Source organism: Castor canadensis, chromosome 14 (assembly GCF_047511655.1).
Source record: "Castor canadensis chromosome 14, mCasCan1.hap1v2, whole genome shotgun sequence".
In the NCBI taxonomy this organism is placed as follows: domain Eukaryota; kingdom Metazoa; phylum Chordata; class Mammalia; order Rodentia; family Castoridae; genus Castor; species Castor canadensis.
The window spans coordinates 63,153,184-63,180,530 of NC_133399.1; the positions used below are offsets into that span (position 1 = coordinate 63,153,184).

The window sequence follows — 27,347 nt, forward strand, 5'->3', positions numbered from 1 at the left end:
CATCCCTCTGACAGCATCTACCATTTCATTCTTTGCCTTCCTTATTTATGTAAACCCATCATCTTCCTATGGGTTAAAGTTCTCTAAGGACAAGGAATTTGTCTGACTCACTTTTGTATCCCCCTGACACAGGCAAGCATGGCCATAACAGGCACACCATAGGTTCCTTGTTTAGCATAGAAAATACTGAGGGTTTTATTATTTATTTTTATTTATTTATTATTTAGAAAGCTCCTTTTCAACTCCATGTACATATTGATTTTTGTTTGGTGGAAAAAATATTGTAGTAGGAGTGAGAGATCCAAGTTCCAATCCAGGCTGGCCACTAACTGTGCAACGTACAGTTTAAATACCCACATTTATACAATTCGGTCAATAATACCAATTGTTTTCCCCAACCTTTCAACTTGTAAGAACTAATTCTGAGTTTCTTCTTCACTAACTTTTTTGTCTGTAGAATAATGGTTACTTATTTGTCCATTTAACTCGATTAGCCAGAGTGTCTGATCAACTTGGGTTGGACACTGTGAGACAGGGCTCATGAGAGGTGTTTGGAAGGAGTTAACATAAAATGTAAGTGGTCAGCTACATGACAACTCTACCTGAATTCCACTCCTAACTGCCCAAACCATGTCCATTTTGCAGTCAGCAGTGTCTGCTTTGTGGTTAGATGTGTCCTTCTAGGGAATGAGATAAAGGGAACTGGCTCTCACCAGACTGTAGAGAATGTGTAGAAGTAGTAGCTAATGCCCTTAATTATTAATTAACCTTTCCAGGCATTGTCTTTACTTAAGACCTCATGAACATTACTCGCATCTCATGCATATAATTAAAACCCTAAAAATCAGTGTAAGTGCGTGTGCAGAATGTCCCACATTCTATAACAAGACCTTGTCAGTTGACCTGCTAATCATCCTAGCCTTTGTTAGAAATAAGACTCGGGAGTCAGTCAGCAAGGCAAACAGTTGTACTTCTGCAGAAGAGTGTGCCACCAACATGGGTCTCATAAGCAAGCACACTGAGCAGGAAGTCTGCTTGGGTTTTTATCTCTGACACAACACTGCCACCTTCTCCTATTGGTAGGAGTCAGGGTTCACAGTCTTTCTTGATTAACTACAGATGAGATAAAGAGCAAGGTTAACATTTAACATTCCGGGAAACCACAAGTTAAGCAAGTATTATGGGCTGTTGCTTTAAAGTAGATTTACCTGAGTTGAGTCTTTAAAGTAGATTAATCTGGGTTGTGTAAATCTATTTTTGAAGGAAAAGACAAGTTATTCCTCATGCCTCTCTTGCAAAGAAACCCCTCACGGCAGGGGTTTTGAGCTCCTCTTGAGCTGCTCCCTACTCAGAGCCCACTGTCCCTTCCTTGGTGGTGTACTGCAACTTTCTTTTACTTTAGCGGACAGAGTGGCTCAAATGGTAGAGCACCTGCCTTGCAAGTTAAGGTTCTGGATTCAAACCCAGGTGCCTCAAGAAAAAAAAAGAGTTATCACTTTAATAAGTGTTGGCTTTGCTTGGCACACTTGTCTCCTTGTTCATTTCATTGCTGGGGGTAATTTGACAAGAACCTGATGACCATCTAGGACCACTGCCACCCACCAATAACAAGTGGACATAAAGATTCTGTGGAATTCACTAGAGAAGTCTAATAGCATATAGGTATAAATTTCCACTTAAAATAGTTGATAGGACTCTAGGACTCCCATGACTGTAATTTAGGAATGTTGAGTTAGGTAGTCCTTTCTAATTATAGTCTAGATTTAAAAAAAAATTGTTCAGTACTGGGGATTGAACCTGGGGCCTTGAGCCTATAGGCATTCTACCAGTTGAGCTACTCCCCCAGCCCTTTTGCTTTTAGTTTGTTTTTCAGGTAGGTCTCGCTGACTTCATTCTGCCTATCCTCCTGCCTCTGCCTTCAGAGTAGCTGGGATGACAGGTGTGAACCCCCACTCTTGGCAGATCCCCCATCTCAACTAACAAAAAATGCATACCACAAGTTGATTTCAGAATACTCTTTTATTTCCTCAAAGTATTGCAAGCCATATTTACATATTTTAAAATATAAATATAATCTCCTTTTAAGCATTTGCAAAACTATGCTATGTTGTCTGTAGGGACTTCCCTGGTGGTAAGGAAACCAAGGGTAAGAATGATTGAGTTGCAGCACTTGTCTGAATTATAGAAAGCCTGCAAAGGAAAATGGACACAAGAGACATTTTTTTCAAGTTTCTCCTTTTGTTCTCTAAAATTTTAAACAAGATGACCAGACTTGCAAGTGTTGTAGCTCATTTAGAATTTCCTCCTGGTATTATCCTGAGCTGCGGGCTCCTTTCTCATGTCGGTCAGTAACCTCCATGTTTGAAAAACCCCTGAGAGGAAGTTGAACATACTTCTTTGCAGCACGAATCTCCTTTCTGCAGAAAGACCAGTGGAGCAAATGGGGTTACAACTGAGAATGATATTGTAGTGTCCGTGGAGGAAATTCTTATGCAGCTGTATTAACTTCTTAGAAAGTATGAACTTCAATAGCCATGTTCACTCTCCTGGGCAAAATCAAGTCTCTCGTGTTTTATTTTTAGCCTTGACAAGAAACCTGTCTTTGTCAATTTGCCTCAAAACAGGTGATGGATGTAATACTTATCCCCTAAGAAAGTAGTAACAAGAGCAGCAATAACCTACATTTATATAGCACTTTTACATATTTTATGGCATTTGATATTTGTAACAACTTGCAAGAAAAATTGGCATTTTTTTTTTCTAAGTGAGGAACTTGTAGCCTTTTGGAGTTGATTGTCTTGTGTAAGGTTACTCGGTAAACAGAGAAGTGAGGATTTGAATTCCTATCCTGTATTTTCCTATCAAGTGGTCTTCATTAAACTCTTATTACTAACTCAAGGACAGGGAGGATGCCCCTGAGCAGTGCACGTCTTCAGTGTCTACTGCTCACGGCCTACATCAGCACTGAATTGAAATGAGCAAAAAGATGTGGTCCCACCTGAAAAGTGTCACAGTTTTCAGGGGAGGCTGACAGTGGGACAATAAAACATTAACTCTGGTTTTTAATGAGGCAATTAATATTAGCAAAGGCAGAATGCAGGCAAAATCACAGAAGAAGTAGTGTTTGTTTTGCAAATACAAATGGCCTGCATCAAATTATTCATGCTTAATAGCTTACAAATGCAAATATAGAAAAAACAAGAGACAAGCTAATTCCATCAAAATGACAAAGATTCTTAAGAAGTGATAAGATGCAATCTTGTGAGCAAAGGAGAATGAACTTCTAATAATTACTGTGGGTTTATAAATAAGTGCAACCTGCCACAAGAGTGGTTTGTCCATTTTTATCAAAACCCATAAACTATGTATTCGTTCTTACAAGCTGCTTTCCTGTGGTAGGTACTGTGCAGAACAGTAGAAATACATTGGTAAGTAAGGTCCTGTTGTTGCCTGGCCTGGCAGGGGAGATGATTAAGGGAGCAGTGGTAATAACGATGTGATCACCTGAGAAAGATTTTATTATTTTTATAATAATGGCATATATGTGTTTATATGTGTATATGTCATTTAAAATATACCAAAAGGATAATACCAACATTTACAGAGGCTTGTCTCATCTGTGCATGGTAGAATTATGGAACAATTATTTTTTAAAAGCTCCTATAATTAATATGAATTACTAGAAAAATAACATTAAATCAGAAATCCCTGCCCTTTTACTATTAATGAAAATGAGTTCATGAGACAATAAGAACCAGGTCTAAAATAAATAGAAACTTAAGTAGGAAAAAGAAAAAAAGGACAGAAAAAAAAAAAAAAGAAGCAAGCCTAGTGCATATTAAAAACTAGCATACGCCAGACGTACATTGAGTGAATCTGTGGACTCACCTGAGATCCAAATGACCACTTTTTCTGTCCTGTTTTCCTTTCTGCATGTGTGCTGTTTATCTGCCTGCTGGTATCCTAGCCATCATCATAGGTTTCCAATGCAGTTCACTGCTGGGACATAGGCTCCATTGTCCTGTTGCACACCTCTACCCAAGAATGGAACATGGCATTAGAGATACAAGGACCTCAACCATGAATTTCCCTGGATACCCCTCTATGAATACCCAAGGTGCCCTCATGGGTACCCTCTGAAGGTGTTTGCTTTTTTTAAAAAAAAAACAAATCAAAACAAAACAAATGCATGCTGTTGTCATGTCCTTTAATTCTTGAAGACTCAAGTGAGTTCTCACTGGGAGATTGGGAATTTTAGATACCCAGCTTCTCTCTGGGGAAAACATTATACTCACTGCTCCCTGAATGAGTTCTTTAATTCACCACCTGACAACTGGATCATCCCTTCTCCTTCACTCCTGCTTGGGAGACAATGGAGTGTGTTGGGATGTGGCTGACCATAGGCTTCCAGTCCAAGTTCTTTCCTTGGTTTTCTGCCTGTCCTCAGCAATCCTCAGGCCTCTCATTAAAACCTCCAGATTTTGTGCACGGGCAGCATAGAAACTAGATGCTTACGATGATTGGCAATATTTTTTCCAAAGGTCAAATTAAATGATCACAAGGTCATGTGATGATACATATGCTTTTTAGGAAGTGATGAAATAACCTCATGTAGGCTATTAAAGAAAAAGTAACCTAAGGATCTTTTCAGCCCTATTTATGTATTTCTTGATTTCCTGTTTTTTTCCCAAACATTTTAGAGTTTATCTATTATATATGTGTACAAATAATTTTGTAGTTATTCCTACTCAAATAATTTTAAGTTGTATTAGATTTCTAGCACAGATTCTATTGTATTTTCATTTTGTATTTAAATTATTTTTTAATTGATACATAAAATCATAAAATTTTCTGATAGTTCTATAATTTAGATAATGGTTTATTTTTCTTTGGGAGACATTAGGAGTGACAGAATTTAATTTTCAAAGACCTTGAAGAAGCAAATGCCTATGGTACATATTCTTGGGAATTTTAAAATAAAAGTGATTTATAGATAATACCAAATGAGTTTGTAACTTCTTTGATTTTTCCATAAAAAATCCACCTAAAAGTCCAAGCACTTGGGAGGCTGAGGCAAGAGGATTGCAAGCTGGGGGCTAGCGTGGGCTACATAGCAACATTGTCTCAAGAAAAAACAAAATCTGCCTAAAGATCTGATATACTGTGTATCACTTAATTATATTCTCAGGATGGAAACACATTTGCCCTGAATGTCACAATTCCCCAAATTTGTTCACATTAGATACTGTCTTTAGTTTAAGAAGGAGGAGACAAATAATGGGGAAATAATTATTTGAGAGTATACAATGACAATGTTTTATTACCATTTGGTGAAATTCACCTAGTTGTACAAAATAATTAAGATAGTCAGTTTGTCAAATTATTTATGGTAGAAAGGTCAATGAAAATACACTCATTGTTGAATACTCTAATATGAGGGTTTGTACTAAGCTAGGTCATGTTCACATTAAGGATCAGTGGCAGACTTAACGTGTATGTAATCCTCATGAAGCTTGGTGAGATTTGGACTCCCAGATTTGCATTTCTGCACTATTAAGCTTGAATGATTTTCATATGAGTCATTTGTACTTGCAAGACGAACATGATGCCTTCAATGATTTTGCCTCAATTCTGCTATCACTAATATTCATTGTTCCTTGAAGTCTTGACCCTTACCAGGCAATTTCTTCTCTTACTCTTTTACATCTTAATCCTGACCATCTCATCCCTATCCTTTCCTACTATACCTCTTACCAATTATCAAAGCAGCAAAAGTAAAAATAACCTCCCTCTTTCTGTGCTAGAGAGCTTATTGCTTTGTTATTATGGATGAGAAAAATACATACTAACTTTTCCTGTTCAGCACATCTGATACACATTCACATATACACACTCAGCACAAGTGCAGGTTAGCTTCCTTCCCCCTCGAGAAGCAGCTTCCTGTTGAGACCATTCCAGGAATGGGGTAGGGGGGGTTATGAAGGAGAATAATGGAGGGGGTGCATTCAAGTATAATATATTTGATATATTGTAAGAACTTTTGTAAGTGTCACAATGTATCCCCACCCAGAACAACAATCAAAAATAATAATTTGATAATAATATTATCAAGTTAGCATGATCAAAAGAAGAAGCAACTTTCTCTGTGAATATGTTTGGGAAGTTAAATAGCTTTGTCTTGTATCCACCCCTGAGTCATTCCTGTTGAGAATGCCTGAACAGCTGCTGTGCATTAGCCTACTAGCATCACTGTGCTTAGCCCTGAACTCCAGACCCACCTTGTCATTAGGGTAAGAATTTGGCTCCATTGGCAGAAGAATGATATAGGGGAAGGTCATGTTTCCATTGCTTATTTGTGGTAGATCTTTGCCATTCTTTTTAATGACTTAGTTTCAGAACCTCCTTACTATGTTTTGGGAATCACATGCCTTTTGAAGGACAGTGCACTTTTCACTATGCAGGGTAAAAGTTCTGCATAATCATATCCCCATCATCCATTGCAGATAAGCGTACATTGCATGCCTCAGGTACCACCATCTGATACAAAAGACCAAGTCAGAAGCTACTCCAATGGAGAATTAGGAATTACAGAAACCTTTGGGGGATCAGGGGAGGCAGTTACAATAGCTCCCAGAGGCAAGGTGACAGGTGTCTATGGAAGAACGAAAGGTCATGTGTCTGTGATGCCAATATTGAGAGTTGCAGGGTTGTGTGCATGGACAGTGAGCAGTACTGTTTTCACTGGACCAGGTCTGTGGCATCATTTGAGCTTTATAGCTGGCTGCATGACCTCAGAGCCAGGGCTCTGAAGATTCTAGAGCAACTAAAAAAGATACTGATCTTTTTTAGTTTTGTTAACTTTTATATTTTGATGTAATTTGAAGCCAACAGAATATTTGCTAGACTATTTAAGGAATTTCTATATACTCTTGGTTTAGGTTTTATAAACCTTTTATAAAATAAAATCTTTGTTTTTAAATCTCTTTTTTAAAGGACTTTTTTGGAGATAATTTTAGACTCATATAGAAGTTGTAAAAATTGAGAATAGAATTCCCATATGTCCTTCACCCAGCTTCCCTCAATGATGATAATTTACAAAACTAGGTCATTAATATCAGTACAAACTATTAGCAGACTTACAGACCTTAGTTGGAGTTCATCAGTGTTTACAGATACTTGTTTATGTGTAGTTCTATAAAATTTTATCTTATATATAAGTATATGTGACCACCACCCCAATCAGGATAGCAAACTTCATCAACTGAAAGAGACTCACACCTTCTCCCAAGTCACCCCTTCCCCCAAGCCTAAACTTTTACTGTTATCCATTGACTCATCATCATAATTCTCTTATTTTAAGAATGTTGTATCAGTGAAATCATACAGTATGTAATCACATACCTCTCCCAAAGACAAAAAATAATGCTTACAAACAATTTAGACCTCCTCCATGATAAGGGAGTCAGATATTTTCTAAACACCATATTCTGTATAGATTCTCCTGCTCATTGTTTCCACTTTGGAAAAAATGCTTTATGTTACCAAGCAGCAGACATTAGACATTGTTAGACAATGGCTAGACATGGCATATCAGTGCTCTGTTTCATTGGTCTGCCAGCCTCAGATCCATGTACTCTAGTAGCCACTGTTAGGTAGCTAAATGCCCAAGACAGGCTTTGAAAGTGACCTCCTTCCTCTTGCCTTTTCTATTTTGACTCTTATCAAATTCTTTGGCATGACATTTTTTCATTAATTTCTCTAGGCAGAAAAAGTTGGTGTCAGTTTTGTTAATACCAAACATTAATAGATATGAATATGTCTATATGTGAGCTTTCAGTTACGTGTGTAAAACAATGAGTTCTTTGCTTTTAGTTAACAACATAGTATAACTTCGTGGCGGTCGTATTGGTATCAACACATGTCCTCTTGGATAAGTGAACGCTCTCATCATAACTGACTCAATTTAGCAGAGATAACAATAATTCTCCCTGCACGGAAACACTTGGCAGGTCACAGAATGATTTAAACACAACTGATGACAATGAAGGACTGACTAAGAGTTTCTGTGCAACAACTGAGCTATGTGATGTGTGTGGAAATTTAAAAATGTTTTGAAATTTCCTCTGATTTTTATTTATTTATTTATTTTTTTAACTGCCCTTGGTCAAAACCGTGTGTGATAAATCTGCAAATAAGTGGGCTTGCTGTTCTCCTTTACAAAGTCTTCTTTTGAGTTAAAAAAAATATTCCTTTCTTTCTTTTTTTCTTGTTGACAGGGTCTCACAGTGTAGCCCAGGCTGCCCTTGGACTCACTATGCACAGCCCAGGATGGCCTTGAACTCGTGATTCTCCTGAGCGCTGGGATGGCACACATGAGTCAGCGTGCCTGGCTCACTAAGTGTTCTTTTTTTCAGGCATAGTTATGCTTCCCCTCTTACCCCAAACTTCCCTATGTTCACAGACCACAGAGGGGTACACATACAGGAAATATGTTCAGAGGGTTATATGAATAGACATAGAACATCCACAACTTGCAAAGGGCCTGTTTACAAAGGCTCATTTATAAATTATGATTTTGAACTTGGGGAGGTTTCCTGTTACCTCCGGGGAGCCAAATAATCTACTCAACTCATTTAACCCCAAGTGTAAGTGAAGTTACATGTGCTATACAATTGAAAACAATAAAATTGTAAATCAAATCAAAGACAAAGCTAAAAGTAAATGTGACAGTTTTCCATGTAAGGTGAGAGATAGCAGGAAAAGAGGGACACAAGTGTACCTAGTTTCCTTGAGAGTGGGAGCAAAAAGGATGCGGGTGAAGAAGACCCTAGAGCAGAGAACTTAGCAAATCAGCTGTGTGGTTCCTTTTTGTTTGGTTGGTTGTTTTTTGCTTGTACTACAGTTTGAACTCAGGGCTTTGTTCTTGCTAGGCAGGCACTCTACCACTTGAGCCACACTTCCAGCCCTTTTTGTTCTGGTTATTTTTGAGATGGGGTCTTGCTTTATGCCCAGCTGGCCTGGATTGTGATCCTCCTAGTTATCTTTCTACATAGTTGGGATGATAGGTGTGTACCACCATGCTCAGCTTTTTTGGTTGGTATGGGGTCTCATAAACATCTTTCCTATGATGGCCTTCGCCCACAATCCTCCTGATCTCCATTTCCTGAGTAGCTAGAATTACAGATGTGAGCCACTGGCACCTGGCAGTGACTGTGAAAAATGCCTTAAATAGAAGTCAGAATGGATTAAGTACGGAGAGTGGGCACTGTCCAATGATCGGTACAGATGTTTGTAAGTGAACTATTCAAATTGGTGGTAAAGAGGACAGTTAACACCTTTACCCTCGGTAGCTTTTTTTTGTTGTTTTAAACAAGACTCTCAAAAATGCCTTAATAGCATAAAACTTAATACTGCGTACATAAGCTCTAGGAATTAGTCTTATCAGGCAGGCTTGGCAGGCCTGTCCTCCCTGTGGGTTTGGAAGAAGCTAAAGTTATGTAAGGAATGTCTTTCTGTAATCGTATCTACAGCACATACCACAGGGCCTGACAGTGGTCTTTGAGTACGTGGTTGCAATAATAATGGCTTAGCAAATGACCTGGCTTCTGTGTGCTACACTCTGTCTGGGAAGGAAAGAAAGCATTGGCTCTGTGACCTGTGGACACTGTTTGTACCCTTGTGGGAAGTTGGAGATCATTCCTTTTTGCCTCTAGAAGTCAAATGTCAATAGAATTTCCTTTGGCTCTTCTGTGCCAATGGCTACAGTCTAGAATGGCTTCTCTGGAGTCAATTATAGTTAACGTTTACTTGTGTGGAATTCTGTCATTTCCTTTAATTTCTTTGGATTATTAGTACATTCTTCTTTCTGTACCATGATTTAATCTACACATTTGATAAATGAAAGATTCTAAGAGGCTTGTCATCAGACCAACACCTTCAATTCATCTCTCTTGAGCCATGTTTGAGAGAGAGCTGGCAAAGTACAGCATTCAGCCAGCCATGAGGTGGTCAGACAAAGTTCTACATAGCCCCTGGTTGCTTTCCGGATTCTGCTATCATACTCAGACAGAGAAATGAGAGTTCAAATGAAAACTTAGAAACAGATTGTTTTGCTTTAAACCAATTTGTCAAACATTGATTTATCTAAAATTCAACCTCCTATGTGAATTTCTACATCCTCTCAGACATCCTCCTTTCTCCCATACCTTTGAGATTTTATGTTTTCAACACATTTCAATCAAATATGCAGGACTGACATCTGTTTTTGGATAACACAGTAACAGGGACCAGATACATCTTCCTATTGAAACAGATTTTCAAAAGGCAGACAAAATACATGAAGCAATGCTGTTGCAAATTGGGACATCAGGCAGTGATCCTGAAGAGAGGGCAGTGGAAGAGCTCAGTCCTGTGATTGCCCAGCCTAGCCTCCCAGTTTTTAGACCATAGTGCTGGGAGGGGGCTCAAGAGAACTGATTGCAGCCAAGTCTTTGATACCTTCTAATCAAATTCACAAACATTTCAGCTGGACCTTTGTACTAGATGGACTTCCATGAAGATTTACACCCCTGCTATGCCCACATCCTTCTCCCCGGTGCAGTGCGGGGGAAGTGGTGATCTCCCATTCTTTGCCAAAAGTTACCATGGTACGTGAGGCACTGCAATGGTCAACCAGTGAATCTACCCCTCGTCCTCTGGCTGGGACTGTTTGGGCTCCAGGGATCCGTGTTTATGCTTACATGGAAAATGAAGAAGCTGTTTGACAAGTATTTTGCTACCATTCCTATCCCATATTGGATGGTAACTAGTTGAGCAGTTTGGATCTTCTGTCTTAGAAAACATGAATCGCAGCTAGACAGGCAGGACCCTAGAACCGAGGTTGTGTCTTAAAAGACTGAATTACCATTTTTCTTTTCCATAAGGTCGGATACAAACCCCAGTTTTAAATGTACCAGAATGACTATACAGGTGGTGGAATGATTTTTCTGTTTTCCAAAACTCCCCGTTATTCAAAGTAATACCTTTCAGTGTTTTCCTATAAGCTAATATAGTTTCCTTACTCTTATTAAAAATATAGTTTATTAAATGTTCTCTATGAACCAAGCTCATTTAACCTGCCAAATATTCTCGTAGGAAAATAAATGATTATCAAATTTTACAGATTATAACCCAAGGTTAAATAAATGGGTGATGAGCATCAGAACTGTAATGCAAACCCAAAGTCATGTTAATCTCAACTATTATTTTATGCTCCCTTTTTCCTTCTGTTTTTATTCCTTTGTTCACTTTATTGATAAATGTTTCTTTCACCTAAGTTAATAGAATACCTAAAAAAGATGAAAATCAGAGCGCAAATTTGATCTTCCTTAAAATATTGGACTCAAAACTTGCTTTTGATTTTTCTTTTTCTTGGATAATTATTGCTAAAATTAGATTCGTTTTCCTTGGGTGAGTTGTCAGTTAACTGCTATTAAAATTCCAATTAGAACGTGTGTGAATAACCATTTTTTCAAGTAATTAAATAAGAGATTATCTCCTTTTCAAGAAAATGTATGCCGCTGGTAAGCATGTTTTTAGCTAATAGATTTTAAATTAAACTCACTGCAAGTGGTATTTTACTGCTACATAGGAGAAATGAAGTTTTATCAGGAAACAGTAATATTTCTAAGCAAAGAAACACAAATACAATTCTCACTGTCAGGTAGAAGAAATTTATATCAGATTATATGTTTTAAAAAAAGAGAATTAAGGGCTGGAGTATAGCTCAGTTGTAGAGTGTTTGCCTAGTGTGCAAGGCCCTGGGTTTGGTCCCAACCACCACACAAAAACTAAGCAAAACCATATTGGCTGGGCATTAGCGGTACATGTCAGTAACCCCAGCCACTCAGGATGTCCAAGGCCACGCCCAGACAAAAAGTGCAAGACCTTATCTGAAAAACAGCTAAAGCAAAAATGCTGGGAGAATGGTTTGAGTGGCAGAGACCTGCCTAGCAAGTTTTGAGGCCCTGAATTCAAATACCAGTATCACAGAAAAAAACAAGGGGGGAGGTGGGAGGAGAGATAGAGAGACAGACAGACAGAGAGAATATCAGCTATTATCTACTACCAGAGTGTGGTTTAAAAAAGAGGTTTTTAAAACTTTCAGTCAGTGAAGTTCAAAGTAGAGTGTGATTTCAGGAGTTACACATATCGACACAAACGGTTGTTAATTCAATGAGTCAATGAAGAATTGGTGAGAAACGTAAAGAAAGCTGCAAGGTCAGATGTTGGGCTGGGTATTCGACAGAAGTTGCTTGAATTCATTGGTACTTTAGGCAAACGACAAATAATTGTTGGTTTTCCAAATACAGAAGGAGACTGAGCAATGGAATGTCCTGAAAATTTTAAACCCTGCCATGTGATAGCTTCCACAAAATCTCATACAGAATCCCACATTATACTTTTTCTTAATTTTTTTTTTTTAATTCAGGGCTTCACACTTGCTAGGTAGGTATGCTACCACTTGAGCCATATACCCAGCTCTTATTGCTTTAGTTATTTTTCAGATTGGGTCTCAAACTTCTTGCCTGGGCTGACTGCAATTGTACTACCTACACCTCTTACGTCACTGGGATTACAGGCACGAACCACCATGTCCAGTAAGTTTGTTGAGATGGGGGAATCTTGCTGTTTTTTGCCTGGGCTGGTCTCAAATGTAATCCTCCCAGTTTCCATGTCCCAAGTAGCCAGGATTACAGATGTGTACCATCACGCCTGTCCCTCATATTACATTCTCTCTAAGATTAAAAAGTGACTGTATGTTAGGACTTTAGCACTTTGGAGCTATTGAGCAGGTAATATGTTTAAAAGTTATTGTTAAAATGAAATAAAATATCATCATTAAAACAAAATGCAAAGATCCCAGTAATTTTCCTAGCATTGGACCTTCTTTTTTGAGCCTACACTCATGAATTTCTGTGTCCTTTTTGTAATTTTAGGGGTTAAAAAGCCTTCTCTTGTGGTACTGGAGTTTGAAGTCAGGGTCACTGAGTTTGAACCTTGAGCAACAGAGCCTGCCCTTTTTTGTGACTTTTTTTTTTTTTTTTTTTTTTGAGTATAGGGCCTCAAGAACTATTTGCCCAGGCTGGCTTCAAACCAAGATCCATCTGATCTCTGCCTCCTGAGTAGCTAGGATTACAGGTGTGAGCCATGGCACTTGGTTTAGGGGTTAAAAAAATCTTACTAGTAAAGGTACTTAGTATTAAAGTCATTATTGCACCACACAATGAAAAGTCAAACAGTACTAAAGGGTATCTGTCTGACTCTCATCCTTGTTTTAAACACTGAAAATAGGATTCTATGAGTCGCTGAGTTGTGCAAGATTCCTCAATGTCTATAAGGTCTATTGTGCCACAATGTATATATATAGACCAGTGAAGAGATTATGCTCTTTTTTTTTTTTTTTTTTTTTTGCAGTACTGGGTTTTGAACTCCTTGACCCACTCCACCAGCCCTTTCACTTGTGAAGGATTTTTTCTAGATAGGGTCTTGTGAACTATTTGCCTGGGGCTAGGTTTGAACTGTGATCCTCTTGACCTCTGCTTCCTGTGTAGCCAGGATTATAGGTGTGAACCATCGCATCCAGCTCTAGATTATGCTCTCGTTATATAAAAGTAAATACATAAAGATGACAGAAAATTTTTAGGAAAGACTTGGAAACTGGATGAAACAAAATGTGTGAATCATGAAATATCTCTCACACAGAAAACTGTGACTGTGAAGAAAAGAAGACATAGTGGTAGATTAAAATAACATTAGAATGAAGTTGGATTTTTATTGGGCCATGAAATATCTAAACTGGTGGGTAGATAAATAGACCAGAAAAGAGTCAAGGAAGGGCTGATCAAACAAGATTGTTTGAAGCAGTATGACAGCAGAAAGGGGTAGAAAGAGCAGTAAACATTTGGATCTAATGGAAAACTACTATTTTGGGGCCATTTAGCACAGTGTCTTGCGTGTATCTACATCCCATAAACATGTATTTGAATTTCATCCTATTATGAGATTTTGTTGAGAATGATATCATCCAAAAAAAGTTAAGATGTTCTTAGCCATGAGGGAATTGTGTTATAAATCTTACAGTGTACACAAAACTATTAAACTGAAAAGAAAATGTTAGTGTTTATGATCAGGCTTAAGCAATGTAGAATGTTCAGTAAATCAGAATCCCTTATTCCCTGGTGACAGTATGTAAAGGAATTTTTATTGTAGCCCAGTGCAATGTTTATTAGGTTGTTAAGGCCCCTCCAAAGAGGAACTGGATCTGAATGGATGACAGAGATTATGGAGTTAAGAGGAAGTAAAACAGAAGCAATAGATCCCTAATTCTTTGTTCAGGAAATGTTTAGTCTTACGTTGTCCAATAAATCAGAGATGCCCAATCAAAGTGACAAGATCCAGTAAGAATCATTCTTTTGTTAACTCATTCTTATTTTCTTTTTTCTCAATTACACCCTGTTTCTAATTTTAATCAGAGTAAGACTTCTTTGCATTTCCATGCATTTTGTCACTACTGGTAAAAACAGAAGAGAAGGAATAAAGGTGGAAAGTAAGGAAGAAGGAAGGGAGGAAGGAAGGAAGAGACTATAAAACAATAGCAGAAGGATACTGCAGTAAACAAACAGTCCCAGTGCCTCATGTTTGAGGTGTTCATTGAAAACACAGTTTTTTTCTTTCAAATAAGAACACGTGCTCTCTCATAGATTCACAAAGTATGTTAACACATTAAGGGTTCCGTGAGGGAATCAGTTTAACTTTATTCAACCTGACATTTCCCACGCTCATGCTTCCTGTATAATATTAATAGCTATTGGAATTTAATTCCTATAAGACACCCTTTAGGAAAAATGGAGGATTACAACTTCACTGTCACACATTGTTGAATTTTTTTCTTCCTCTAATCATGACTTTTCTTATCTGTGATGGCTAGTTTAACATACCAGTTGTATTGTGTCCTTATAAAATGCCCAGTTATCTTTTATTCCAGGAAATACTGTCCTTTAGGTGTGTATACCACTGTCCTCTAAGCCACAATTTTGCAGTCTTTAAAGTTATGGTTTGAGCAACAGAAAAAGTGAGATTATCTTTTAGAAAGATAGATGTGGTAGGCAGAATAATTAGGACTAGAGATGTTCATGCCCTAATTTTTTGAGTTTGTGAATATTTCCTTATATGGCAAAAGGAACTTTGTGATACAGTTACTTAAGGATCTTGAGATAGAGAAATTATTCTGGATTACCCAGGAGGGATAGTTTAGTCATTTGAGTCCTTAAAAGCAAGGAGCATTTCCTTGGTACAGACGATTAGAGAGGTAGAAGCACAAAAAGGCTTGTCCCAACATTTAACTTTGAAGATGGAGGAAGGTGCCCAGGAACCAAGGAATGAATGTGGGTGGCCTCCAGGGGCTGGAAAAGGCAAGGGAACAGATTCTTCTCTGGAACCTCCAGAAGAGATCTCAGTCCTGCTGACAATCCAGTTTTATCCTAGTGACATCTGTCAGACTCTGCTGTACAAAACTGTAAGATGATGCATTTATAATGATTAAACCACCAGTTTTTGAGAATTTATTACATCAGCAATAGAAAAATATGAAGTTAAGTGAGGATATAGGATGATAGGTTAGGGAAAGTTCGTTTTAAGCAAACTCCTCTAGAAAGAAATTATTTTACAGATTTGCTTTCTGGCATTGTAGTGGGCAGAATGCTGTAATAACCTCTAAGATTCCTGGCTCAAGAATTTACACACTGGCTCACGAATTTCCCAGGAATTCTGTCAACCACTACTATGGCTGTTGCCAGAAAAGCATTTTGCAGCTGTAACTAAGATCCCATATCCATTGACCTCAAAATAGGTCATCCTTTCTGGGCTTGACCTAACCAGGTAAGCTTTAAAAAAGGAATGGGGCTCTTCTTAGTAGAAAAGATTCAAAGAATGAGAGGGATTCAACTCCAGGGAGATTCTCCATTGCTGGCTTTGAAAATGAAGGGACTCATTGCTTGTTGAAGATTGTTTTGGGGGGAGGGAGACAGGTGCCACCATGCCCAGCTATAATTCAGAACATTTTGAAGGAAAAAGATCATTTGCCATGAAAATATGACTGCTGTGTTGATGGGAATTTTAAACCTCTGAGGAACTAATGTTATGTGACTGGTTGTCTAGATCAACTCTAAATGTGAGACATTATTTGGTTTAGGCATATTTTTATCACTATTTATCATGTAATTCACTAAGATGCCTTTATTCTAACCTGAAATGCTTTTTTTAATTTGAGTCACAACTAAGGATATTGTCAAGAGATAATGACTTGCTAGCTTTACGAGACAATTGTTTTGGAAATTGACATTGCATATATAGAATTTATTGTCTGGAGATCATATTTTGTGGCAGTTTTATTTTGAGTTAGAGAGATGAGGGAAAAGCTTTCTTAAGACACATGCTTAAAAAAAGACGCATGCTGTCTGATTTTTCTTAGATGTGTGATTGAAAAAGCATTGCCACTATCATAAAGCAAAAGTTACTAGGTATATTCAGTGTAACCATTGGACCTATTGTAATCTTCTGGCTCAAAAGTATGTATCCTTGTCTCTTGATGGAGACGAATGTTATGTTTGGGTTTGGACGCTATTACTAAATTGATCTTCAGAGACTAAAATGGAGTGATTCTCTTGTATATACACACAGTAATTTGTTTAGCAAACAGGAAACTCTAAACAACATATGGTCCACATTTCACCTTAAGAAGTCCAAGGAACTCTAGAAGATATATTGGTCATGTGAGTACTGGGGGGCATGGGGAGCTGCCCCAAATAACAGCAGTCTCATTGCTGATGTTGTCACTGGAACTGTGAGCTTAGGAGGAAGTAGTAATGCTAAGCTATGTTTAAAATAACTTGGAATCTTCCAACTGGACTACTTTTGAGTAAGCAAATATATTTGGATATTATTAGTTATTATACTCATTGTGTCATTGGGCTCACTCAAAGTTATTGATCATTACTCATTGATCATTAGTTCCATCTTATTGTTCTTACATTCTGCCTAGGTGTTAGCATGATCTTTGAGTAACATCAGGTAGTAAGAGTTTGTGGAATAACTAAACAGAAGCACCAGATGCTTGATCTTTCCTCTGTGTTTAGCATTAATTGGTTTTTTTTTTGTGGGACTGAAATTTGAACTCAGGGTTTATGTGTGCAAAGCAGGTGCTCTACCTCCAGTCCATTTTTCTCAGTTATTTTTGGAAATGGGGGTCTCATGAACTGTTTGCTTGGGCTGGCTCCAAACCATGATCTTCCTAATCTCAGCCTTCTAAGAAGCTAGGATTTTAGGTGTGAACCACTGGCATTTTGGCTAGCTTTAATTTTTATAACTAAGACTTTGCCAGAGGGTCAAATCCCTAATAATCTGTCATGCAGAATGATATGTGAATTATTAAAACATAGAGGAGCTCAGACAAAGAAAAAGAAAAGAACTACACTGTCAGTTGTTAAATTAGTCATAAAATAAGTAGCTTCCTAGGAAATATAACAAATGCAAGTTCTGCAAGCTGCATGTTTGGTTATAAAGAGGTGGAAATTATTAAATAACTTTTCACGGTATTTCAACGCAGAGAAGAAGCCCTAGAAGAGTTTATTTTGAAGAAGGATGCTTTGTAATCTGAGATTCCTGCTTAGACTTAGGACCACTAGCTGGCATGTGGGTATTTAACTTCAAAATTGTTTGTTTTTATAAGTTTTATCTGGGATTTTCTCAATTTATGCCCAGTGGTTTTAGCATGTCAACACAAAGGCTGACAGTGGTTGTGAACAATTTTAGTTCCATGGTCAATTAAAATTTGATAGAGGTATGGCTCAGTGGTAGAGCCTAGCATACATAAGACCCTGGGTTCCATGCCTAGCACTGAAAAAAATACTTTATACGAGTATAAAAAGGTGGGTCCAAACTAAAGAAGACAATCTGAGGCCTATCATTCTTGGACTATTCCAGATGTTAAAATTTCATCTTATTCAGAATTCATAGTAATCTTTCTACCATGAACATTCTCATGAGCAAATACTTTCACAAAAGGATAACCAAAACCTTCTGAGATATTCACTTATCATTAAGGAAGCTTTTCTGGGCTATAAGATTGGCAGAAGTTCCTTCTGAGGACCTCAGAGTTTGTTCCTGAAGCCACGGCTAATGTGACTGGATTATATTATGACTAGTCATGGTCAGGGCCTCAGACAGACCTCTTTTTCATAGTTTTAAATGTCAGCTTTGGGCTCTTCCCAATTAAAATCGGACAAATTACTTCCAACAGTTTAGAAACCTGCTCTTTGAATCTACCATCTGCTTTAACAAATGAATCTCAATTCCAACAGAAGTGCAATTCTTGCTCATCTAGTCCTAGCAGGTACTCCACCTGGCAGACAACAGCCCCAAGGCAGTAATGTTAACTCTCAGGCTTCATGGGTCTGCAACATGTGGTTTCCAAGCTGGGTGTCCTCACTAGAAAGGGTTGGAGAATGAAGGCAAAAGAATCAAGAGTGGGGTTTTTCAGGAGCCAAACCACTAATCCCTCAGTGACATCCTATTGGCCCCAACTCAGTCACATGTTCATGTCTAACTTCAAGGGAAGCTGGGACATGTAGTTGCCTTTGAGCTTAAGAACTGGAATTGGGTTTACAGCTATTTTAAAAGTATTTAAAATTTTTATTGCTTTGACCTTTGTTCTAATTATTTCTGATTTCTCATATGGGAATTTCTTAAATTATTCCAACTTGTCTCTAAAATATCTTTATTAAAATGTTGGCATATATATTAATCAGCTTCCCATCTCTATAACAAAATACACACGAGGCAATTAAGTTATACAAAGAAAAAGTTTATCTTTGTTCATAGTTCTAGAGGTTCAATCCAAGATCGGGCAGCTCCATTTCTTTAGGCCTCTGGTGAGGACAGTACATAATGGTGGGAATGTGTGGCTGGGTGAACTTGTCACCTCATGAGAGCAAGATCCCATAGTGTTCTTCAACGGCATGCCCTTTATTACCTAAAGATCTCCATCAGTACTTACTCTCAGACGTTCCATCACCTCCCACAGCCACTAACCTGAGAACCTTGGGAAGCAAGTCTTTAATACCCTCTGACCTTTGGAGGACATTCATCCAAACAATAATAGGGTATTTTTTTAAGATGCACACATAAAAAGTACTACTACATGTTAAAAAATATATGTATGTATAGTATATATTTATACATATATATGTATTCATATAAAATATGTGTGTTTAATTCTAGATCACATAATTAGGGCCAGATCCAGAACTCGAGACTAAGATTGATAATATCCAGTCTACTCTGTGGCTTCATTTTTTTATACTTCAAACTCAAATTTTATAAAACAGAGGACAACATTCCATGAACCAGTATCTTTAGACAAGAGCCCTACCACTTGAGCCACATCCCCAGCCCTTTAAATACTTTTGATCATTATTATCTCAGCTTTAAATGCTAGTAATGGAGAGTACATACCTAGGTAAACATACTAAGATTAGAGACACAAGGCCATCAGAAATTACAATCATTTTACGATTACTTTTGTAATTGCTTCCATTGTTTTTCTTTTGGTAAATCTGTTCTTTTCAGATTGACACATTGATTTCATTCTGAAAATTGAGTTGGGAAGAGGCATCGATAGAAAGAATGAGAGGAAGATAGGAATATAGACAGATACAGTATAAGACTGAACTTTCCAGTAATTATGAAGATACAGAGAATAAACCTGCATCTTTGCCTCCTTTTCCCCACGTCCAATAAAGCATTCTCAATGGGAGAATAGTGGAAAAGGGCAGTGTACCTCTCAGTCCAAACTGATCTGGAGCTAGAATCAGAAATTGAACTGCAAAACAACAAAAGGAGTTGGTTGATCTAGGTGGGTATGACAAGTTTTGAACCGTTAATGATCATACCACTATCTCTGTGCCAATTCCCAGGGTGGACAGCTGCTTCTCATTATTATTGCCAAGTAGGAGTCCAAACAAGAGAGAGTAGAAAATCCAAATGTGTTGTTCATAAAGAACCAAACTAATGTTCAAATAAACTTAGAGAGGAATTAACTATTTGGTGAAAAACTAAGAAGGGTAAGACAGAAAGGGAATGTCAACATTACAAATGGCAATATGAACTGATAGTCATCCCAGGATAGGATGAGGGGAGATATTTTATTGTGGTCTGATAAGGTGAGTTGTATGGAAGGATTGTTTCCAGGCAGCTGCTGCCCATTAGATGAAGGTGGTGAGAGATTTCAGTTGAGAGCCTTTCAGACAAAGTTATGTGAAAGTCTGCACACACCCGAAACTGTACTAAAGATATTACATTGATCATGCTCCAAGTTTTATTGTGGCTAGAATGTTCTCTGGGTAAAGGGAAAAGGGCCAGACTTGGATTGTCCATATGTCTTAAACACTTAATGAAAAATTATATTGTATTAATTCCTTTATATCCTCTGTTACTTTCCCCAGAGATTGGATGCGATTCAGATTGTCTTTATAGGTCTCTACTGATTGAAACAGACATTTCTTGGCTTTCTTTTTCTTTCAATTTCTTAATTTTAATTTTTAAATTTCAACTTTAAGCTCATTGAAAGTGGAGTTAACATTTATTGGCTTTTCACTATATGCCAGATCTTGTCTAGGTGGCTTATCTCTTACAGTCCTTCTTACAACCCTATAAAGAAAGTAGTTGTAAAAATCACATTTTACAAATGAGGGAACTGCTTTGCTTAAGGATATATATCCAATAAATGGCAGAACTGGACATTTATTGCAATAAATGCCTCAGTCCAAAGCTTATGCTGCTTTCCCTAGAAGAGATGTTACCGGTCCTTGACATTGAACACAAGATTGAACGATGCTCTGTTCTTCCTCTCAGAGTTAGCATAGCAGCTTAGGCTTTTCTCTACTGTATGTTTTGGAGGCAAAACTGGAGCCCTGGTCACTGTGTTTCATCTAATCTTGGGCAAGTTACTTCACTTCAGTTTCTTTAATGGTAAAATTATGGGGTTAGACTAGATAAGCTCATGAATCTTTTCCAGCTTTGACAAATGTCTTACCCAAGTTTCTTCTCTTGCTAAGAAATGCAGGTCGAGCCACACGCCTCACTGGAGTAGCCATGAAGAATCTAAGAGAGCATCTTCTATTGCCAAATAGTGATTTCCTTCCTTCCTTTCTTTCTTCCTTCCTTCCTTCTTTCCTCCCTCCCTCCATTTCTTCCTTCCTTCCTTCCTTCCTGTTTTTTAAAATGCAAAAGGAAGAATACCTTCTCATGTGGCCTCTATAGTCAGAAAACCAGGTATGATAATGAACATCATTTCCCACTCCTGAAGCTGTACTCAAGCTTCACCACAAGTCACTTCCCCTTCTACAATCATCAGAAAGGTACCTTGGTCACATTAGGAAGACCCTTCCAGAAAAAAGAAAGTGTTTCCACCATTCTAGACTGACAGCTGGCTAAAAATACTTACCCAAGACACTATTGCTGAGAGGAATGATATCTAACCATCACTGATCTCACTGCATATCTAAATTAATACCTCTCTTTATTCTTACTGACTCAGTCCAGGCTTCTGTGATACTTGTCTCATCACAGGAGCAAGTCAGAGGTGAGATGGGTAACCTCATTTATCTACTTTATGGGAACAGTATACAAACACAAAACAAGAACAGATCCCTTTCTCTGTTGTGCCTGTGGTCTTTCTCAGCTGATGAGGCACACCTTAACTATAATATAAATCCCCTCTAGATCTCATAGAATCTTGAGCTCACTCATGTCATATGCATTTATAAGAGTTATTACATGAACTAATTAGGAAAATGCAAGGAACTGCCTCATTCTCTGATACTGGAAGACACTTGTCAAACATTGTGAAGGATTAAAAAATGATTTTTGGTGCCATTTTTACTGGTATATATTAAACTATACATAGTAAAGTGTTTCATGATGACATTTCCATACGTTCAAATTGTGTACTTTGATATTTACCCCTTCTGTTTTTTCCTATATCCTCCTACTCCCTCTCCCTTTCCCCTTCCCCTTCCTCCTCCCTAGTAGTGCCCCTTTTATACTTTCATGACCTTGGTGCCCATCCCTACAGCTTCCACAGATGATAGAAAACATGCAATACTTGTCTCTGTGTGACTATCTTATTTATTTAGCTTTATGATCTTCAGTTCCATCCATTTTCCAGCAAACAACATAATTTCATTCTTAATGGCTGAATAAATCTCCACTGTGTACATATACCACATTTTCTTTATTCATGCATCAAACAAGATGATTTTACAAGGAAATGGATCAGGTTCTCAAGAAGTTGTAGTCTGGTAATAGAAATAAGTTATGTTCATAAACAACCAAAGTTAAAAGTGGCTGCATTTAAGAAATATAGGTAAAAATGCCACAGAATTTGGAAAGAATACTTCTAGAATTGTAAGACACAATGTTTCAATGAGAGATTTGAACTCAGCCTTCAAAAGTAAAAAGAATTTGGATATACAAAAATGGGGAGAGAGAACATAATTGCTTCCTGAAGTCACAGTAAGAGCATAAAGCTACAAAATAGATGGAAGGAAGAATAATCAACAGTTGGTTTGTCTGGAGTGTTTGATACGAAAAGGGAGAAACGAGAAATAGTGTGGATGTGGTATGTTGGGATCAGATTGAATATGGGCTTGGATGTCTGTCTCAGGAGGGCTTCTGTTTTAGAGACTGGGGTTTTTGGTGCTATTAACAGGAATAGAGAGAACAAGAGGTGTGGGGGGTGGTGTAACAGAAGATGGCAATTTTGTCCAGGAGCATTTTGGAGTTCAGGCTTATCAAGGGCCTTGTTGGTTGCTAAGAGGACGTAGAATGGGTGAAGTGGAGAAGAAATAACATGGTGCCATTTCCTTGGCTGTACCTGGTATACAGCAACTTCCAATACGATTCAGGAGAGCAGCCTTATAAGGTTCTTGTAAATACAGAGCTTCAGTGGATATGAAATTGAAGATAAAATTTCAAATAAATTTATTGAAGCTGTTGATAAAAAAGGACCAGAAGTGCTATACCACATACATTTCAGATGCAATTCTTAGTGTTTTTATGATCGTATGGGATAAAGGCAGCATAATGAACCCTCAAAAAACTAAATGAAATTTTATTGATAAGGACAAATAGCAGAAATGACATACCTTAACTATAAACGAGTAGCTGCAAGATAAAAGTAATTACTGATATGTGAAATATAATAAATTCCAAATGCAAAATGAAGTGCTAATAAGTTGCTAGTTTTATATTTAATGTAATAAGTACCCATTCACATCAAAGGGTTTTCTTACTTGATGATCAAAAGGAAATTTCTGGCATCAAGAGTTATTGAAATAGAAAATTGGAGGGAAGCAGTGAGAACCCCATTATCACATCAGTGAGCCTTGTCTGTAGTCTATTTTCTGCACCTTGATTTTGTTGATGGAAACTAGTTACAAAGATTAGGAGCCATAAAGATAAAGGAAGTTGACAGACAGCAAGAGTAACCAAAAAACAGTACACTACCCAGCTATCATACAGAATAGTATCACAACACCTTCATAACCCTGAAAAATAACAAATAAAATACAACCTGCCATAAAGCCTGAAGAAAATAATTGTCCAGTGATAACTGCACAGACTATTCTTGAGAGTCCAGATTTCTTTATGGCCCTTAGGTACATTTACTAACATTGTGAGAGGCAGAAATATGTCATTATTTTTTCTAATTTTGCATCTCATAAGAGAAGCACTTCATGTAAAACATGAAGATGTGAGCAGTATGCTTACAGGGCAGGATGAGATTAACACCTATTCATTTTCTCACCATCTGGGGTCTCAAGTCAGAAGAACTGGCTTACCTAGCCTTGAAGGTTGGTCTTGTGAGGCACCAAGGCTATAAAGATCTGTGGAAAGCTTTGAAAGTTCAGATTTTTAAGCCTAGACACTGGTGACTCATGCCTATAATCCTAACTACCAGGGAGGCTGAGATCAAGAGGATTGTGGCTCCAGGCCAGCCCAAGGAAACAGCAAGACCGGATCCCAACAAATATCTGGGTGAAGTGGTAAGAGCCTGTCATTCTGGTGACTATAGGAGGGGTAAAATAAGAGGATCATGGTGCAGGCTGGCTGGACAAAAAGCAAGATCCTATCTCCAAAATAACCAGAGCAAATAGGACTGGAGGAATGGCTCGAGCAGTCCTGGGTTCAACCCCAATAAACAACCCCCCCCTACACACACACTCACATGATCCTTTAGCACAGCTAACCTGTGGCACATTCTAGCTTAGCAGCATGGCTGCAATAAAGGATTGGGTATCTCCTCTCACGATCACAGGAGTCACTGGGACCTTGAACTCACTGTCCCTGCCCCACTTCAAGAGAGATTACCACACCACATATGACTAGTCCAGATAAAGATCAAAATTCAAAACTTGAAGTATGGTTTCTACTGAATATGTATGGCACCACCGTAAAATTAAAAAATATGTATATCGTAAGTGGAACCATTGTAAGTTGGGGACCATCTGTATTGTTCTGAAGAAACGGTAGTTATGTGGGATTGGAGGGTGCTGGGAGGCAGAAATATGATTAAATCTGTATGTTTTGAAACATAATTTGGCAGGTGTAGCATAAACTGCAATAAAGATGGATTTGAATTAGGAAGAAAAGCTAAGATGTTCTTATGAACTTCTCAGTGAGGAAGGTCCAGAGGTATTTTTGAAGTAGAATGGGGTTAGGGAAAGTAGGAAAGAAGAATCTGGAATGGATGATGCTGTTGATAGAAGTAGCACAAGATAGAAGGAGCACATTTGCTCCTTTGCACAAAGAAATAGGTATTCAACCAACCTACTTACAATTTAAAATTCTTTTTTTCCCTTTTTTATTATATTATTGCTATACTGGGGGTACACTGTGACATTCATAAAAGTTCTTCAATATATCATAGTTGAATTCACCTCCGCCAGCATTCTCCTTCCCCCCATTGCCTATTCTTGGAATAGTTTCAACATGTCTCATTTTTCCATTTTCATACATGAATATGTAATATTTCTATTACATTTGGCCTCCTTCTCCTTTTCCTTATATCCTTCCCACTCCCACTGGTACCATCCCCCAGACAGGACCTGTTTTACCTTCCTGTTTTTCATTTTTGAAAAAAATGTATTTTTGTTTATTTAAGACAGCTGTACAGGGAGTTTCCTTGTGACATTTCCATGTATATATGTATTATAACATGAATAAGTTCATGCCCTCTATTTTTCTCCTTTCTACCTTCTTATGGTGATTTCAACAGGTTTAAAAATTCTGTATTCATTCTTGTCTATTCACCTTCTTAACTTCCTTCTTTTACCATCCCTCTCCTGTTAGTGACCTCCCCCTTAGGGTAACCTGTTTTTCATAATATTGCTTGTATTTGTATTGTGTTTATCTGTCACATATCAGGAAAACATGCAGCCTTTGTCTTTCTGAGACTGGCTTACTTCACTAAACATGATGTCCTCCAATTTTATCCATTTATCTTTAAACCACATGGGTTCATTCTTCCTTCTGGCTAAATAAAACTCCATTGTGCGTGTGTGTACTAATTTACATTACCACCAACAGTATATGAAAGTTCCTTTCCCCACATCTTTGCCAACATTTATTGTTGTTTGTGTTCTTGATGATAGCATTCTAACAGGAGTGAGGTGAAATCTTAATGTGGTTTTGATTTGCATTTCCTTTATGGCCAGGGATGTTGAGTATTTCTTCATGTGTTTTTTAGTCATTAGGACATCTTCCTTTGAAAAAGCTCTGTTCAATTCATTTGTCCATTTCTTCCCTGGGTCATTGATTTTTTTGGGGGGGGAGTTTTGTTTTTTGAGCTGCCTTTTATTTTTGTTACTAATCCCTGGTTAGATATATAGCTGGCAAAGATTTTCTCTCATTCTGTGGACTGCATCTTCAATCTGATGACTATTTCTTTTGTTGTACAGAATTCCACTGAAAAGAAAAGAAATTAGTCCTATTAATACAACTAGTCACAAGGGAAGCTGCAAAAAAGTATAGTTGAATGTTTCCGTGGGTGTTAGCTTTCCATTACCATGACAAAATATTTGAGATAATCAACTTAAAAGTAGGAAAGAATTATTTTGGCTCAAAGTTTCAGCGATTTTAGTCCATGGTTGGTAGACACTATTGTTTTGGAGCCTGCAATATGGCAGAACCTTGTGGTGGGGAGTATGTGGTAGAACAAACTGCTCAGCTCATGGAGGCTGAAAAGCAAAGAAAGAATGGAAGAGCCTTCAAGGTTATGCCCCAGTGACTGTTTAAAACCTCCCACTGGGCCCCAGCTCTTAAGGTTTCCACGTTGCTTCTGAATTACCACACTCTTTTTCATGGAGCATAAATGCAGCTTTAGAATCATTTTTAACAAAGCAGTCTAGGGAGCTACTGCTAGGTGATTGGGGCTGGCATGAGAGTTTAAAGCAGTTTTCCATCTTTGGGTAGTTGGGGATAGATTAGGTTTCAGAAAACATTATTGATTTATTTTTGCTTACTTTAGGCCTTCCATTGGTAGTTCCAGACACCATTTGTTTTTCCTCTTCAGATTTCAAACATTGCTTTAGGCAAACAATGGGGAAAACCTCTATCTGTAGCAAAGAGCTACTCCACATTTTCCAGGACCTCCTTGGCCAACTCAACCTCTAGATGTGATTAACTAGGGAAGGTGGGGTGCAGTGTAGGCAGGCAGCACCTGTAGGCTGGCTCTCTAAAATCTTATTGGCAAGAACACAGATAAGTCCATAACCTTCTGTTCTGAAGGCCACATAGACACTTGCAGCAAACCCAAGTCCTGGGTTTGTGTCAAAAAGATAGAATCTCATAGACATTAGAGTCTGAAAATTCTATAGGTCCCCACAAAAATGTCCCCTACATTGACTGGAAGTCCTCAGCTAAGGCAAGGCCAGTGTGTATCATATGGTAAATGGACACCTGGGCAGATGGAAAAAGGAGGAGGAAAGGCTTAAAATAAATTAACAAAATGAACACACATACTTTAATAAGTCAGCTAGCTATTGAGAGATTGCAGCAACAGGTTTCTAACTTTTTAGAATTTTTCTGTAAAGGGACTAGTATCATTTCCAAAGGAAAGACACTTTATTTTTTATAGTAGAAGATAATATTGTTTTCTAACTCTCATTCAAAAAAAATTAAAGCTCTCCTCCCAAATTTTTTCAGCCTTTCTTTACCTGTTCAACCACTAGTGATTATTCTATTATTTT

At 37.8% G+C, this 27,347-nt stretch overlaps 1 long non-coding RNA gene across 1 annotated transcript in view; it reads right to left on the reverse strand.

Moving 5' to 3' along the window:
- Positions 1-1,763: 1,763 nt before the first annotated feature.
- Positions 1,764-27,347, reverse strand: part of LOC141416874 (uncharacterized) — a 256,905-nt gene continuing 231,321 nt past the window's right edge. The window contains exons 2-3 of the long non-coding RNA XR_012441448.1: positions 3,889-4,034; positions 1,764-2,417 (exon numbers count right to left, since the gene is read on the reverse strand). This is a non-coding gene — a long non-coding RNA (uncharacterized lncRNA). The remainder of the gene's footprint in view (positions 2,418-3,888; positions 4,035-27,347) is intronic.